Source organism: Cervus elaphus, chromosome 20 (assembly GCF_910594005.1).
Source record: "Cervus elaphus chromosome 20, mCerEla1.1, whole genome shotgun sequence".
Lineage (NCBI taxonomy): Eukaryota > Metazoa > Chordata > Mammalia > Artiodactyla > Cervidae > Cervus > Cervus elaphus.
In genome coordinates this window covers 80620617-80633081 of record NC_057834.1, presented here as the reverse complement: position 1 = coordinate 80633081, position 12465 = coordinate 80620617, and the positions used below count along the sequence as shown (strand labels likewise).

The following is a 12465-nucleotide window of genomic DNA, read 5'->3' as shown; positions in this document are numbered from 1 at the left end:
CTGGGTGGTTACTCCTGTAATTCCTCCTTCAATTAGGAGCCTGGCTGTGAACTGTATGTCTGAGAGGACCCCTCAGCCCCCAGCGTTTCCCTTCTTGTGGCTTCTCATCATCTATAGTCTAGCCTGAGCTGCTTTACAGCCATGGAGCTGGCTTCTGAGAGGGAGTGTTCCAGGTAGACAAGCCCCACTGTGCAAGTACCTATTAAACCTCTGAGTATGGCACACTCACTGATGCCTCATTGGTCAAAACAAGTCACATGATCCCAGAGTCAAGGTGGGAGGGAACTGCACAAGGTCATGCATAGTAAAAGGTGTGGTTCATTGGGGGCCATCAATGTTACAGTTTACCATGTTTACCCTTCACTGTCACACATGAGAGGGAGTATTTTTTTTCTCATTGTTTTTCAAAATCCACATTTTGTGGATGATGAGGGAGGTGAGGAGGAAGATGCATCATTTATTGTCTACTGTGTGCCAGGTTGTTCTTCACATATTTATGACTCATGAAAAAAATCTGAAGGACAGAATTACTCCCAATTTTAGAGATGAGTGAGATTCAGAGAACCTCAATAAATTCCTGAAAGTTTCCCAATTAGTTGAAAGGCAGGATTTCATCCTAGATCTCTAATCCAAAGAATGTTTTTTTTTGTTTTGTTTTGAACTACTGAACCACACTGCTCTCTCTTGGAATCTGTGCTTTTGACTCAAAGAAATATACAGTTGTTTTTCAAATTCTAATAAGGAACTCAAGAAGTCAGATGATGCAAAGTAACTTTTCTTTCTCTGGAGTTCTTTAAATGTTTCAAAGTCATTTTGTCCCGGGATATTTTGGTTTCTTTTATTTTACATAGCTAATTCCTCTAAGCAGTGAAGGAGCCCTAAAGTGCTGATCATACAGTAGAGCTGGGATGTTTATTTAAATATCATCCAGATATTTATCTGGATGAAGGTTCTGATAAGACTTTATAAACATAGCTATAACGCAGGATTCCTATACAAAAAAGCTCAGTCTGAACTTGAAGTCAATCTTAACTCCATCCCTACTGTCTGAATTCCCAGTCTAATTGGCCTCCAAGTAGAGAACTATGCTTTTTTCTTTATCTACTCTGGTAAATTATTAAAGGGCTCTTCTGCCCATGGGGGGAGATCATTAACTACCTGGGAGATTGCAGAAGGCATCTGGCAGGTGCAGTAAGGTGAACCTGGGCTGCTCTGACTAGGATAGCAGAACTGAGTGTCCTTAGGCAGCTTCCACTGGTGGCCAGAATGACAGAGAGGCCACCAGTGGGCAAGGGTGGGTGGTGGGGAGGGGCCAATGGGCAAGAATGGAGGCGAGGATGCGATGGGGGAAGGGGGCCTCCTCTCTGCAACCTACACCGTCATTTTTAAATTTGAAACTCATTGAGCTAATAAAAATCCCATTTGCCTGGCTGAACATGTGCCAATATGTATCTACACTTACCCAAACTCCCTCCTTTCTGTCGTGGAGGGTGGGGCTCCTGGGTGACAGCTCTGTTACCTGTAAAAGTAGAGGCTGGGGCAAATGCCAGATTGCTCACTGGAGAAATGCTTGTGTCAGTGACATGGGAGAGCAGGAGACATGGGCAGGAGCCATAGACCCTCAGCCAACCTCTTCACCAGCCCAACCTCTTCACATCACAGGTGAGGTGACATGGGGGTTATGTGACATGGCCAAGACCCTGACTTCATTAGTGCCAGAGATGGGGATACAAGCTACATCTCCTACTTCTGTGAATGTTTAGTCACTTCAGTTATGTCCAACTCTTAGTGACCTCATGGACCATAGCCTGCCAGGTTCCTCTGTCCATGGGATTCTCCAGGCAAGAATACTGGAGTGGGTTTTCGTGCCCTCCTCCAGGCGATCTTCCCGACCCAGGGATTGAAGCCAGGTCTTCTGTGTTGCAGGCAGATTCTTTACCATCTGAGCCACCAGGGAAGTCCCTCCTACTTCTAGGGCAGGGTTTTTTCCTTGGCACTCGGTGCTGTTGCTGATTTCAGTAGCTTTAACCGGTGTATTGGGTGGACCATGGAAAGCACTTTTCCCAGAGAGTCTAGGCACTGGCACACTAAATTTTGGCCTTCAGACCAATAACTCACAGCCTAGTTAGTCTCGTGCCCTCATTCCATCCTTCACTTACTACTCATTTTGGAAAGTGATTGCAGTTGTTGGAGAATTCTCTTGTCTGTGATTCTGCTCTCAGCTTTTCCATCTACAAAGTGGGCCCTGAGTACAACCTTTCATTCCTTCCTTGCTCAAGGATCTGGGAAGGATTCCTGCGGTAATGTAAGGTTCATCTGGAGTGAGAGTCATTCTTCACCATTCACCCTTCTGGTGCCAGAACTCAGCCGTATGCAGCCTCTGATTCACTGTGGCCCTGCAATACATGCACGAAAAATCATCTTTTTTTGATTTGGTGGATGATCCTCTCCTTTTGTGGATGGAGGCACCAGGCAGCCTATGGGGCTAAAGTTGGTAAGGAAAGGGGTGATGGAGGTGCGAGACTGGGAGAAAGATTCATCCATGATTATTTAAACTTATTTTAATGTAGGTGTGCTACTCCTTACTGAGACCAGTGTCTTGGAGTCTATGTCCCTGACCTTTGGGAGGTCACATCTGTGGGAGAGGCAGATCAAAACAAATTTTTTTTTTTTTGCAGTATTTCTTAAATAGCTTTACTGAGGTATGATTGAAATATAGGAGGCTACACATATTACAAATGTACATACACGCATGAAACCATCACCACAATCAAGATAATAAAAATACCCACCACCCTTTAAAATTTCCTCATGCACCTTTTCTTTTTTCCCTTTTTCTTTTTAAATTTATTTTTAATCGGAGGATAATTGCTTTCCAATGTTGTGTTGATTTCTATCATACAACAACGTGAATCAGCCATAAGAGTATACATGTGTCCCCTCCCTCTTGAAACTCCCTCCCGCACCTCTAGGCTGTCACAGAGCACCAGGCTGAGCTCCCTGTATTGTATAGCAACTTCCCATTAGCTATCCATTTTACAGATGGTAATGCATATAAAAAATCATTTTAATTCCCCAGGAATGGGAGCTTACGCAGCATAGCCAAGGCCAGAGATGGGACCAGAACCCACATCTCCCGCCTCCCAGGACAGGATTTTCCCTCCACCCCGGAGCTGTTACCAACTTCAATAGGTGTAAGGAGTGTATTGTGGAAGGTGTAAGCCAGCACATTTCTCTAGGAGCCCAGGGTTTGGGGGTGAGAGAAGCCCACACAAAGCCCTGTGGAGGCAGGGCACAGAGTCTCTGCTTCTGGCTGGAGCAGCCCAAGGAGGAGACACAGCCTCTGAGCCCTGGAAGGCAGGCGGACAAGGAATTAGGGGAAGGCGTTCTAGGCTGAGGATATAGCCTGGGCGGAGGCACAGCGGCCCTTGGTAGTCAGGGGCTCCTCTGCCTGGCCGCGGCCTTCAGCCCCATGCAGCACGGCCTACAGGAACCAGGTGCTCAGGGGCCGCCCTGGCGTTCTTCCGCGTGGGAGGCCTCCCAAGGAGGTCCGGAGAGCTCTGCCTCTGGTTCTTATTGTCTGAAGTCACTGAGCCTCCTGAAAGTATTTCAAGAATGTGGAGGCCTGACTCACTCTCTTCCTTGAGTTCACAGTCTGAAGTTCATAAAACCGCTTTCCCCTTTAGTCATTCTTATTCAAACATCGGCTCACATGCCTCACAGATGGAGCTGGCAGGAGGAATCCAGGGCCACATTTTTTTGCTCAGGATGTGAAAGTAGATGAGGAGTGAAGGAGATCAAGGAGAGATTATTCACCAAGAGCCAGGCCCCTTTGGCAGGGGCTGCTGATGTGTGCAGAGAACTGCTGGCTGACTCGGAGCAAGAGACCCCAGTAGAAAGGAAAGCTGAGGAAGCCAGCCTCTCCAGCCTTAGTTTCCTCAACAGCCTCTCTACACCTACTGTAGAGCGTCAGGCTTCCCTGGTGGCTCAGTCAGTAAAGAGACCACCTGCAATGCAGGAGATGTGGGTTCAATCGCTGGGTTGAAAAGATCCTCTGGAGGAGGGCATGGCAACCCACTCCAGTATTCTTGCCTGGAGAATCCTGTAGACAGAGGAGCCTGGAAGGCTACGGTCCATAGGGTCTCAAAGAGTTGGACACGACTGGAGCGACTTAGCATGCAAACCTGCACTGGAGAGAGGCATGATAAAGATGAAATGAGTTAATCCATGTAAAACACTCAGAATACTGCCTGATACATAATAAACACTCAATAAATACTAGCTTATTACTAATATCATTACTCATAGTTGGCAAGGAGTGAGTTTTCTAAACACAGAGTGATGGGGAGAGAGGGAGTCTTCCTGGAATAAGACTGCATGGGTTACACCTGAAAGGAGAACCTCCCCCTGCAGTGTCTGGAGTGCTCTGGCTGAGGAGGACTTGGGAAGTAGCACACAGTGGGAAGAGCGGTGCCAAGAGAAGAAATTCAAGTGTCCGCCTCTGACCGGACATCCAAAGACAAAGTTGTAACTAAAGTACTTCTTCTGGATGGGAAATAGGTATCAAAACATCCAGAGAAGAAACAAAAGGTACACAGAAGAGACATTTAGGTCTTGGGCTGAGCAGACAAAGAGCCCAGTGCAGTTTCCAAATTGGTATTATTCACCTTATTTCCCCTGTTGCCATGTAGCCGATGACATTATCAGCAAGACAGGCCGGCCAAGAATGGATCAGATGCTCTGTTTTCCTCCTTTCCGACTCCGGCTCACTTTAGAGGATGGAGGATGCCAGGAGACTTCCAGATCAAAACTCCCGTCCACACCACTGCCTCGGGCTGTTTTGAGATCCATCCTGGAACACATAGTCAGTTATCTTGACTCACAGGTTTGAGTCTAAGCGGTCTTAGCACTGCTGGAATTCTGCTTGGCTAAGGCAAACCTTTCTGCCTTTCTGAACACTCAATCTACAGAGAAACTCTCACTTCTGCCCAATTTAGACAAGGTGCTGAGCACCCTGGCAGAGCTACAGAAAGGGACGCATGCAGCCCCAGAGAGCCTCTGGAATTCATTTGGCAGGCCCACTGCTTTATTTCTTCCTGCTCCCTCAGCCCCTCTGTCCTTATACCCCCTCCCCTCCTGCTTCAAGTGGCCAAAAGGTTGAGCACCTGCCTCTGGGTGCATCTGCCATTGCAGTGACCACACAGTAAGAATCCTGCATGAATTTGAAAGGTCTTAAAAAAAAAAAAGTAAAAATAGTCCCAGAGATGATTAAAGGGTTTCACTGAAGGAATTGAAAAAAATTATTAGTGGCTTAAAAACAGATGGCTGAATACTATAGGAGGAGAAAGCCACTTTAGACCAATGACATTACTCTCTTGATGCATGGAAAAGTAACTGAGAGGAGAATTGAGGTGATTTTTGAAAGAAGGGAAGGTCATTAGATTCTTTACTATTAATAATAAAAATTCCTCAATTTTTTATTAACCAGCTTTCCCCCCTATTAATTAGATACATGCTATGTCAAGTAATTCAAACTGTGTAGAAGGGAATGAGGTAAAAAGTGAAATTCCTTTTCTCCACTATATACTCTCCTCCCCACACCTTCCTGAGTCCCACTCCCTAGCAGTAACCACTCTGAACAGTTCCTTCCCTATCTTTTTAGAATTTTCTATGTACATTCCAGCCACCTCTCACACTACTCTTCTTAACTCATGCACAAAGAGCCTTCAAACTTGGGATCTTGCAGCATTATGCTTCTTTTGTCAGGAAAGCTCCTCTAGTTTTTGTGGCTAGCCCCTTCAGGACTGTCACCGGCTCAGAGAGGCAGCCTGAAACATCTCTATTTAAACAGGAGCCTCATTGTCACCACCATTCTCTACCCCAATAATCCAGGCTCATCACTGTCTGCCCAGCCTGTAGCACAATGTCTGATGCACAGAAGGTATTTGATAAATATATGATGGATGCATGAGTGAGTACATTAGTTGCACACACACACACAAACACTCTCATACAAGTGTATAGATTCTTTTCACAAAATATAAATGCAGTGGTATTATAGCTAGGGGTCTGAAAAAATGATAATAAGTAACATTTCTTGAGCACATTTGTTCCAAGGCCTATTCTAAGCTTTGATGTACGCTTTCATTTAATTCTTACAACAATCCCATAAGATAGGTAGTAATACTACCCCACTTTACAGATGAGGAAACAAAGAAATGGGGACACAGGGAGGTTAACTGACGTCCTCAGGTGACACAGCTTGCAAATGGCAGAGCTAGCACATATACATTTCCCTTAATCTTATAATGACTTTGGCCTTAGCAAACATTTTATTGTGACAAAATATACATAACAAAACTTACCATTTTAACCATTTTTAAGTGTACAGTTCAGTGGCATTAGGTACATTCCCATGTTGTGCAACCAACACCATCCATCTCAGGAACGTTTGTCATCTTACTAAGCTGAAACTCTGCACCCACTTATTCAACAAAAACTCTCCATCACCTCTTCCTTCCAGCCCCTGGCAAACACCATTATATTTTCTGTCTCCATGAATTTGAATACTCCTGGTACCTCTAGGGCTTCCCAGGTGGCTCGGTGGTAAAGAATCCACCTGCCAGGCAGGAGATGCCAGTTTGATTCCTGGATCAGGAAGATCCCCTTGAGAAGGAAATGGCAACCCACCCCAGTATTCTTGCCTGGGAAATCTCATGGACAGAGGAGCCTAGAGGCTACAGTCCATGGCGTCAGACACACCTTAGCAGCTAAACAACAACAAGGTACCTCATGTAAGTGGACTCACACAGTATATGTCCTTCTGTAGCTTATTTCACTTTGCACAATGTCTTCTTTAACTAATATTTTAATGAGTAATTTTATTGAATAAAATATTTGAGCACACGATATGAAATTCAAAAGGTACAAAAGGACATAGAATAAAAAGCAAGTTCTTCTCCCACCTCTGTCTCCAGGCACCCCTGGGGCAATCATTCTTCTCAGGACCCAGAGATGCTCTATGCATATACAATTATATGCCCACATCTATTTTTTATACCAGTCATTGCATATTCTACATACTCTTCTGTCTCTTGCATTTCCCATTTAATTTGGAGATTATTCCATGTCTCTATACATAGAATGGCCTCTCAGTAACTTTTTTAAACTGAAATATAATATACATAAAGGGAAGTGCATATACTATAAAAGTCCAGCTGAATAAGTGTTCACAAGCTGAACATATCCATATAACTAGGACCCTGATCGAGAAACGTAACATTATCAGTCCCTCCAAGTCTCTCTCTGTTCCTCTTCAGGCATGGCCCATCCCCTCCTCAAGGGTAGTCACTCTCCTGACATCTTAACAGACTAGATCAGGTTTGCCAGTTTATGTAATTTTTACAAAAAAATTCTACTGCATATCCTCTGGTGAAGGGCTCGTTTTGTTCACCACTATGCTGATGAAATCCATCAATGTCACTGACTTTCAGCCAATATTTAACAAATCTCTGAATAAATTAAGGCCCTTGTTGCTGCCGATGAGACCATCCCTGCCTGTTTGATGTTTCGCTCAGTCTCAGCCTCACAACACTGGCCTTTCTCTAAATGGCATGGTAAATGCCTGAAAGAGTTCCCAGATAGCCGAAATTCACCACCAGATGCAGCTCGTGATGAAAACCAGCAGCCTGGTGTTGAGAGGGCTTATGCGGGCATGAGCAGAGGGGAAGGAGGAGCAGCAGCCTCCCTTTCTGATCAGCATCTTTACAGCCACGGCTCAGTAAGACAAGCTTTTGGAGCCCTCATTCACTCCGCCAGGAACTCAAATCTCAAATTCCCTGTACATGAGAAATCATGACAAAGCACTGATCTGCATTCCCCTTGCAAATGTTACTTTGAAAGTGGAGTCAAAACTACTTCCAAGTAAAGAGCAGAGCAGCTCTAACTAATACCGGCAAAGGGCCTAAGAAAAGAGATGGAGTTAATGTATTCCATCTGTTTGTTTTCTCTCTCGTGCCCTAAGACTCAGGACAAAATACCAGTTTGGCAAAGAAATTGTATATACAGGGCAGGAACAAGGTACCAACAGGGCAAGGCTGGACACACTGTCCAACCTGAGTTGGCCACGTATGAACTTGAAATCCCCAACTGGCAAATCTGTCCCCAACCTCCCCCCCACCCCTAGCCTGGCAATGACAGCAGTATCTATTTCCAGATATGAGTTGTTATTCGTCAGGACCAATCAGCACTTTCATGTAGGGCCAATCATCGCTGCCCTGATTGGTTCAGGAGGCAACATGCAGGACTGCATTCTTGTGGTTTGCCCTTCCAGAAAGGCCTTTCCCAAGCACCACATGCTGCCTGCAGCATGGGTCTGGGTCCAGCAGAAGAAGGGGAGGCAAAGCTGTGCCCTGTGGCAGACTCTGTTTTACCAGAAAAATACTGTGCTTCTTGCCTGGGTTGAAACCATTCCTTCTCCCCACATAGGCCTTCTCTTGCAAGGCTTTGCTGCACAGTCTCCAAAAGACCTCTTCTCTATGTACCTGCCAGCTTGTAACAAATAATTATAGTGGCTGCTGGGTATCCTTCTAAAATGGTCATGACCTCATTCAGTTATTTTAGCAGCAAAAATATTCACAGAAAACCCAAGACAATCCAAAAATCATCTCCTAGCTTTCAGTTAAGATGTGAAAAGAGAGAAAAGGAAGGAAGGATAAGCATAAGAAAAGAGCTTGTGGGAGAAGTTGAAAATAAATCTTTTCCAAGTTCAGAAAGAATATCCCATTTAAGTGCTTTATAAAGGTTTTCTTTGATGAGTAGTAGAGTATTGCACAAGGTGTATAACTTTCTAGTGGCTTTTCAACCAGGCTTCTTTTGATAGGTGTCTGATACCCACTGCAGACAAGGGGAAAGGATACAGGGGGAGACCATGTACTCCTACCGCTAATCAGGGATGGGGAAGGTCTGCCAAGGCCATTGCCATCTCTCAGTTTGTATCACCAGGAGCCTGTGGAGGCCACTCCTGGATAAATACAACCCTGTCTAGATCTATTCCACGAAATTATATCACAGTCCTTTCTGGAAACTTCTTAAAAAAGAGAATGGAGATGAGAAATGCCCACAGGGAAGGTTTTCATAGCGGTCCACAAGCTCAACTAGCTGGAATCTGAAGAAGGCAAGAAAAAAAAAAAAAAAGAAAATGGAATCTTCATCCCAATGATTGAACAGAAGATAAGCAAACATCAGGTGACAGAACAAACAGGCAGGGAATATGACCTACCAGTCCTGGGAAGGGATATAGTTCTTGTATTACTCTCAAAATGTGAGGAGGTTCTAATTAACTCTGCAGCTTTGAACCCAAGTCTGAGCAAAAGCTTCAGTCTTGATTCCTGGAAGAGCTGTATGAAGTGCAAGGGCCAAGGGCTTTTCAAGCTGATAGGATCTGAGAATCAGTCTCCTGTGAACAGAAGTTCCCAGAACCAACAGTAGCTGGCAGCAGATAACCTCTCCAAGCTGGAAGATAGCTGAATCCTTGACTGTTAGTGCCAGAAGGTATCTTAGAGATGGCCCAAGCCCCAGTCCTCTGCTTTAGAGATGAGGAAACCTAGGCCCAGAAAGGGTAAAAGCTTGTCCCAGGTCACAGAACTAGGTATGTGACCAGCATCAAGGTGATCTGGCTTTCATTGCCACACCTCAGCCAATGTGTAACCCAAGATCAAAATAGTCAGGGGCAGAAGGAAAGGGAAAAGTTATGGGTTTTGAGTCATTAGTAACCCTAGCATTAGATATGCAGTTGACATCATCAGCCAGCTAACTCTGCTGATGTCTCATGTTCTCAATGTAAGAGGCAGTATCTATTGTACTAATGAGGGGACTAGTACCATTAGCCATTTGGCAGACATTTTTTTCAAGTTTAGGGTTCTAGCAATATATATGTTTATATATATAAACATATATATATATGTATATATTAATAGAAGGCATCCCTGATGGCTCAGTGGGTAAAGAATCCTCCTGCAATGCAGGAACTGCAGGAGACTTGGGTTTGATCCCTGGGTTGGGAATATCCTCTGGAGGAGGAAATGGCAACCCACTCCTGTATTCTTGCCAGGAAAATCACATGCACAGAGGAGCCTGGTGGGCTACAGTCCAAAGGGTCACAAAGAGTTGGACATGATGAGCATACACACACACACACACACACACACACACATGGAGATTTATATAATATAATCACTAAATATACACCTTGAGCATTTTATTATGTAGATTGAATGAACATTTGTCCTTTAATTTTTCCAGGAAAAAAAAATTCCTTTGAATTATACACAAAGTTATATGACTTGTAGTTTAAAAACAAAATTGGTTAGGTCCCCCTCCTTTTTTCACTGTTTATTAGTTTTTTAAAAGTGACTAGTTTTTAAAAAGTAACGAAGGTGTTGAAAGAGCAGACATAAAGTCCATTCAATCACCCCTGGCAGGATGAGGAACATTTGTCCAATGGTGGAGTTCCTGAATTGGGACAAGGAAGAAGGGCTTGCCTATGAAAGGCATGGGTAAGCCGGTATATTCTAGATGCTTATTTTGGGGGGCCCCTCAAGGGACTGAGTAATTAGAATGCCAAGTTGAGAGAGGATATAGAGTTTTTTCTCATTGTTTTCTAATGTAGGTTAGCTAAAACAGCTACAATACTGGGAGACCTCTTGTATTTTATTCAAGGTAGAAGAATGACAGTCATAGTCACTTAAGTCTAGTAGGACCTCAGAAATCACCTAATCCAGAACCTTCATTTTCCAGATCAGAAAACAGAACCCCAGATAGATCTAGTAACTTGATCAAGGTTAGCACAAGCTCTCTGGGGGCGGAGACAGCATTCCAGCAAGTCTGTGAATCTTTTAAATTGCAAGCCATACAAAATGTGTATGCTGAGTACTCCCCTGGCAGATTTCAATCTACGTGAATTAACTGGAAGATTTAAATGAAGATTTTTAAATGTTTTCATTATAATCATTACCCAGCCCTCCAAAGGGTTTAGGTATGAACGCTTTGGAGACAGATTTTTCTCTTCTCTTAGAGGTGCTGGAGTCTGTGCAGTTCTAGACCACTGCTGATAAAACAGAATGGGTGGACTGATAGGAGCCAGATGCTGGGAGGCTGCTCCTGGTAAGTGTCACCAACTTGCCTCAATTACGCACCCTAGTTGTTTGTAGCAGGTCATCTCTGGCAGCTGAAGTCTATACTTTTCAGTGATGGTCCCATCCGATGACAACTGTCCACAAAACCAAGGCTGGCCAGCACTGAACCTCCTTGGCGCTCCCGAAATGCTCCAAACCTCAAAACCCCAAAGACAGTTTGATGAATGAGCCCACACCCTTTGAGCTTAATGGTGCTCTCACCACTCCACAAGGATGGCTTTGAAAAGTAGCACTAATGGTAGTTGCTCAGTTGTGTCTGACTCTTTGTGACTGCATGGACAGTGGCCCACAAGGCTTCTCTGCCCATGGGATTCTCCAGGCAAGAAAACTGGAGTGGGTTGCCATGCCCTCCTCCAGGGGATCTTCCTGACCCAGGGATTGAACCTGAGTCTCCTGCATTGCAGGCAGATTCTTTACTATTTGAGCCACCAAGGAGGACTGCTATTTATTTATTGAACAGTTATTGTGTACAGAGCTCAAGACCTGTTATCTTATTTCCTCTCAATATCAGCAACGCAAGGTAGGGGTAATGGCTCCCTGATACAGAGATGAGGAAAGAAGAGGTCGGCCAAGGCTTAGTAACTCACCTACTTAACTCACACAGCTTGTAAGCGGCAGAGCTGGTCAAATCATTGACTCTTGGACTCTAAAACTTTTGCTTTCTGGGTCAGAGTCCCTGCTGGTAAAGCAGCAGCCATACACTCCAGTTCCAGATTTCAAGTTATTGTCAGAAAGCTTCCTAATTCTAATGTGTTTGGAATCCTGTCTTCTGAAACTTCGTGTTTGTCAAGCATACATATGACTTCCTTCGATTTCTCTGCAAATTTTTACCAAATAAAACCATATGCACTTCCATAGCAACATTACAACACAAACATGGTGTAATCTTTGTCCACTGCAGTACACAGCTTGAAAAGTTTTTATTTTTAAATAAAACAAAAAAAAACAAAAAAAAACCCTACATCTGTATACAGTTGAACTGAACCCCATGGCAACAAATACAAACATAAACGAGAGCTCTTCTCTTTAAGTATTTTCTTCTTTTCTTTGCAGGCAAGAGTCTGAGAACATCAGAAACTGGGTTGTACCACTTGTGACTAAGCAGAGCTCCACTTCGGTGACCAAGGAGCCGCCAGGGCGACGCGGGCCTCCAGCAGGACAATGGCCCCTGCCCGCTGCGCGCGCGCGCGCCTCTCCCGGCTCGGGAGCCCTGGCCACCGGCGCTTGACGCACGCGGAGCGGCGGGGGCCGCGGCCCCGGCCTCTCGGAA

At 44.7% G+C, this 12465-nt stretch overlaps 1 protein-coding gene across 2 annotated transcripts in view; it reads right to left on the bottom strand.

The window, feature by feature from the left end:
* Window positions 1-4160: 4160 nt before the first annotated feature.
* Window positions 4161-12465, bottom strand: part of ZNHIT6 (zinc finger HIT-type containing 6) — a 98252-nt gene continuing 89947 nt past the window's right edge. Inside the window, exons 10-11 of one of the 2 annotated variants that reach the window (XR_006335919.1) lie at window positions 4668-4852; window positions 4161-4189 (exon numbers count right to left, since the gene is read on the bottom strand). The gene's annotated coding sequence lies outside the window, so the exon portion shown is untranslated. The remainder of the gene's footprint in view (window positions 4190-4667; window positions 4853-12465) is intronic. The other variant, XR_006335920.1, reaches the window with a different exon arrangement.